We start from the raw sequence: 5,866 nt of genomic DNA, 5'->3' as shown, positions 1-5,866 counted from the left end.
ACAAATTAGCAATATGTAATATGTGTTACATAGATGAATATACATGTGCATTTAGAGAATACTATTACAAAGGAACATATAAAACAAAAGAAAGTAAAGAAATAAGAAAATTATATTTTACAAAATTATCAGAACCTTTTAATTCAAAAATAATAAAAAGTTGAAATGAAGTAGAATTAACAGACACCTTAGAAGCTAGAATGAAATTCTTGCAACGATGGTTTATGGAACTATGTGAAAAACATAAAGAAGAAATAAGAATGAAAAAAATATTAGTAAAAAACTTGGCATGTTGCAAAAATAAAACACCTCAATTTGGTTGTACGGATAGGTATTATAAAAATAGAACGGAATATAATAAAAAATACAGATCAAAATATATATATAAAAAATCAAGAAGAAGATACTATGTAAAAAACTACAAAACCAAAAGACCATATAGACCAAAACGAAAACTAACGGAATGTACTTGTTATAATTGTGGAAAATTAGGACATATAGTTAGAGATTGTAAATTACCAAAAAGTCTGAAGAAAAAATAAATATCAGAAATAATAATAGACGATGAAAAATATATGCAAATAGAGTACGTAGATTATGAATTAGAAAGCAATGATAGAATATATGAATTATCGGAAAATGAAATGGAAAATAATCCCGAAATAGAATCAGATAATGAATACGATATCAATGACTGAAACAGATATACAAATAATAACTAAAGAAAAATATCAAGATGATGAATCGGCAAAACAAAAAATAATATTTGATAATAATATATTTGAACAAATAAAAGGAAAAGAATTAGACCAAAGCGTAGAAAAAATATTCGAAATACCAACAATAAGAAACTGGTTTAAACGACAAAAAGAAGAATATTATGTAGTAAGTCAAAGAGAACATATCATAGATTGCAAATATACCAAAGGAAAGGCTAAAATGCCAATAATAAACAAACGAATAATAAATAAAGAAATACAAGATATTAAGGCTAAAAATCCAATTAAATATGTACATTTAGGAGGAACAGAAATACTAATAAAAGCATGTTTTAGAGAAGGAATAAATACACCCATAGAAATATACTTAGCGGATGATAGAATTATACAACCTATAGAAAAAAGTATAATAAGTGCAGTAAAAGGCAACCTCATATACCAAAAATTTAAATTTATAATAAGTGCTAACTACTCAATAGCAATAAATGACAGAAACATAGATAAATCACTAGTATTATATTGGAGAATGTCAGGGATAGAATTAGCCCCGAAAAGTAAAATATTTACCGCTAGATATAAAAACTTATATGTTTTAACAACAAAACATAAAATAACAGCAAAAAATAAAATAAAATAAATAAAAATAAAAAATCCTTTTGAAAGAATAGTTACAGTCATAGATAGTAATGATTATAGTTATAATGAAATTGATATAGAAGAAGATTTGGAAATAGTAAAAGAAAGACTAAATACATCAAAAAGAATAAATAATGAGATACCCCAAATATCATAAAAAATGAGTATCTCAAGAAGGATAGATAAAACCCCACAAAAATCAATGGAAGATGAAATAAAACCACATCATTATTACTTAATGGGAATAATGGAAAAACGAAAATATNTTTGGAGGCACTACTTGTATGGAGTTCGATGTGAGATCTATACTGATCATAGGAGCCTTCAGTTCATTATGAGCCACAAAGATCTTAATTCGAGACAGCGTCGTTGGATTGAGCTCCTGAAGAACTATGACCTCTCTATTCTCTACCATCCGGGCAAGGCAAATGTAGTAGCGGACGCCTGAAGTCGGAAGGCAGTGAGTATGGGTAGTCTAGCTTTTCTTTCTACTACGGAGCGATCATTAGCTTTGGACATCCAGTCCTTAGCTGACCGGATGGTACGGCTTGATATCTATGATTCCCGGTGTGTACTAGCTTATGTGGATGCTCAGTCATCTCTGCTGGATTGGATTCGCAGCCGTCAGTTAGAGATACATTGATGAGCCAGTTGCTATTTTGGCCAGAGATGTCAGACGGTTGCGTTCCAGAGCCATTTCTGTGGTTAAGGTCCATTGGAGACATCGTCCAGTTGAGGAGGCTACCTGGGAGACCGAGCATGAGATGCGGGCACAGTTCCCCGACTTATCTGAGCATTCAGGTACTTCTTGACTCTTACTTTCGCGGACGAAAGTTCGTTTAGTGGTGGATATTGTAATGACTTGAAAAGTTGACTTTGGTCAACCTTCTTGGAAGACGTGCTCAAATGAAAATTCTGACAGCTAGGTTAGTTTCGGAAGATCGATTTTGGTCTAGAACGACCCTTTGTTCACTTCCCGAGACTTTAAATAGCAGTTGTGGAATCTGGCTCAAAACGATACTGGGTGTGGGACCTACTTTTCATCAAAGCGAGCTCCAAATGGAAATTCCGCCTTCACCGTTGAGTCCGAAATATCATTTCCAATCAGATTCCATATAAGGTTTGTATTTTTCCGACTCCGAACGAGTCCGAAACATCGAAATTTAAGTTTGAAGGGTTGTAGAATTTTGACGCGGCGGTGACGTGGCAGAGCCACGTGACGCCACGTGGCAGAGGAGTGGGAATCTGGAAATTTCCAGAATTTAGGACGAATTTCGTCCAATTTTTTTCCTTCAACTTCAACTTGAGATTGCTCCTTCATTTTGAGTCCAAATTAAGTGATTCAAAAGGCAAACTTCAAGAGAATTTCGAGGGGAATCTAGCGGTGATCTCAGAAACGCGAGGGGAGGCTTCGTTTGAGGTAAGGAATCGATTTTTAGCCACTGCCAGGGTGATTTCCGGATTGTTTTGTTGTTGAATTTTGAAATGTGAGATCTTGATCATCGTAAGTCCGTTTTGAGTCATTCTTGAGGCTAACTTGTAGAGTTTTTCGCAAGGATCGTCGTGGTATAATCTGTTTGGGTTGAAAGGGTCTCGTTTTTCCAGAAATTGATGATCAAGGGACTGTCCATTTTAATTGTTGTGGCTGATTTGCGGTGTTTTAGGCATCTGTTTGTGCTAAAATTTTGGGGTATTAGTTTAGTAAGGTATTTGGGATGTTTCCACGGATTCGATTTCGAGATTGTAATTGTGGGCCCCACAATCCCGTTTTAGACCCGATTTTGGGTTCGTCTCCGAAAAATATAATTTTAGTGTCAATATATTCGTAATGACGAGGTGATTAACCTTTTGTTAGTGGGGAAGCATTTGGAGACCGTTCGGAGGGGAAAAGATCCGGTACCGTTAGTTGGAGCACGCGTGGTCGGCTTTCAGCTAGGCTATGGTTTTCTCTCGTGAGATTGAGCATGTTTAGGCATTTGTTTATTGATTTGCTTGAGTATGGAGGGGTTCGGGTGTCGATCATGCTAAATTTCTATAATTCCTGCCTTAGACCTTATTTCGGGAAAGTGTTGGATTATGACAGCATGTCTCTTGATATTATTGAGCATCCATACTTTGTGGTGTATCTGATAATATTGATTTGAAGTATGTTTGGCCTTAGTCTAGGCTTAGACTAGTGTTGCCATAGACTTGCGAGGTTTCGGATGTCGTTGGGTAGTAGAGCTTTTTCCGACGTCGTTTCGGACGGTCAGCTCCTTGTAGACTGATATAGCAGACTTGAGCCTGATAGTCTGAGCCTTAGCTAGACGGTAACTCAGCTTATGACCTTGTATCCATAATGCCCTGCTTTTCTATTGGCTACAAATACCCAGTTAAAGTCCGTGGTCTAACTTACTCATTATTGGATACTTCCTCGGCGATTTGGGGTATATAAGGGTCGGACTAAAATGATTATTTGTGGTAATCGGTTTGGTGATATTTCCCTCAACGTATGGTTGGATATTGATTCTTAGCTACAGCACCCGGTTAGAGTCCGTGGTCCAGCTTACATATGTCCAGGCTTAGCTACAGTACCCGGTTAGAGTCCGTGGTCCAGCTTACCTGTGATCTGGTTTTGGCTACAGTACCTGGTTAGAGTCCGTGGTCCAGCTTACTTATGTCCAGGCTTAGCTACAGTACCCGGTTAGAGTCCGTGGTCCAGCTTACCTGTGATCTGGTTTTAGCTACAGTACCCGGTTAGAGTCCGTGGTCCAGCTTACCTGTGATCTGGTTTTGGCTACAGTACCCGGTTAGAGTCCGTGGTCCAGCTTACTTATGTCCAGGCTTAGCTACAGTACCCGGTTCGAGTCCGTGGTCCAGCTTACCTGTGATCTGATTTTGGCTACAGCACCCGGTTCGAGTCCGTGGTCCAGCCCACCCGTGCCCGACCTTTGGCTACAGCACCCGGTTCGAGTCCGTGGTCCAGCCCATATAGGTTGACTCATTAGCTATAGTACCCGGTTCGAGTCCGTGGTCCAGCTTGCACGTGGTGTATTCCCAATTCCTCACTAAAGCTTCAGTTTAGTCTTGATTACTCTCATCTGCAGGTTGAGGTTTTGGAGGTTGGAGAGATTCCGGTTAAAGTCCGGGACGTAATGAGATCTTGGAATATGATTGGGAATGGTTCAGTTACAAGTCCGGAAATTGGTAATATTGTGATAGACCTTCTAGCTCCATTATTTTACTTCAACTGTCAGTCCATCTGCCGGGCTTATGGGGGTCCGTGCAGGTGGTTTCTTTTATTGTGCACGAGCGTACCCGTCGGGTTTATGGGAGCCCGGCGGAGTTAGTTAGATTGCTTGTCTTTGTTGCCTGTACGCTCGTGTACATACCCCCCATTTACTACTCTTTGCACTTGATGTGACCCTTTATTCGCATTTCAGTTTACTTTTGCTTATCTTGCTCAGTCGGCCGATGATGCCTACTGGGTACCTGTTGTTTTGGTACTCATGCTACGCTCTGCATCTATTTTGTGATGCAGGTCCGAGCACTAGTAGCCAGCGTTGATCGAGCTTGGAGTAGACTTATCTGGAGACGGGGGTGAGCACACGGCGTTTTGTACTATTTCAGTCTCCATCTGTATATATAGACTTGTCTTCTTCCTTTCGAGACAGTCCAGTCTCTGTTGTCCAGTTTTGGGACTTGTACTCATTTTGTAGTAGCTCTGTACTGGTGACTTCCAGGTTCTGGGAGGGATCTTTATTTGTTTATATTGTTATTTTCCTACTCTTGTTTAATTTCTACCCTTAGACCCATTACTTGTTGTTCCGGGTTACGGGTTGGCTTACCTGCTGGTGGGTTATAGTAGGTGCCATCATGACTTGAGAAATCGGGTCGTGACAGAAATAATAACTACTGAACAAATATGCCCTAATCTACCAAAAGCATTAATGTATACCGAAGAAACTACAGAAAAGGAAATAATCATTGAAAGCGTACCAATAGTAATAAAATTTAAAATATATCAAGGAGATGAAAATATCACTTTAGGAATGAAATGGCTAGAACAAGTAAAACCATATAATCTAGAAGACAAACAGTTAATAATAAATTATGAAAATAAAAGAGTAATAATAAAAAGGACTTTAGTATGATAAAAATATGAAAATATACATACTTGCAAAGATAATAATAGAGGGGTATTACAACAGATATTATACACCAATGATAGATACGGGAGCATAAACTAATATATGTAAATACAATTGTTTACCAGAAGATAAGTGAGAAAAATCAAAAACACCGATAGTAGTAACAGGATTTAATAATGAAGGAAGTATGATCACATATAAGGCAAAAAATATAAAAATACAAATATGGGATAAGATATTAACTATAGAAGAAATATATAACTTTGAATTGACTACAAAAGATATGCTATTAGGAATGCAATTTTTAGAAAAATTATACCCACATATAATAACAAAAACACACTGGTGGTTCACAACATCGTGTAAACAAAAAATAGGAGC

General features: G+C 37.6%; 1 long non-coding RNA gene across 1 annotated transcript; it reads left to right on the top strand.

Moving 5' to 3' along the window:
- The first annotated feature begins 2,651 nt into the window (after nucleotides 1-2,651).
- On the top strand, nucleotides 2,652-5,121 carry LOC125876738 (uncharacterized). The gene is made up of 2 exons (XR_007447532.1): nucleotides 2,652-2,775; nucleotides 4,876-5,121. It is a non-coding gene; the product is annotated as an uncharacterized LOC125876738 (long non-coding RNA).
- Nucleotides 5,122-5,866: the final 745 nt, after the last annotated feature.

The sequence above is a fragment of the Solanum stenotomum genome, chromosome 9 (genome assembly GCF_019186545.1).
Source record: "Solanum stenotomum isolate F172 chromosome 9, ASM1918654v1, whole genome shotgun sequence".
Lineage (NCBI taxonomy): Eukaryota > Viridiplantae > Streptophyta > Magnoliopsida > Solanales > Solanaceae > Solanum > Solanum stenotomum.
This window is presented reverse-complemented; position numbering and strand designations above follow the sequence as displayed.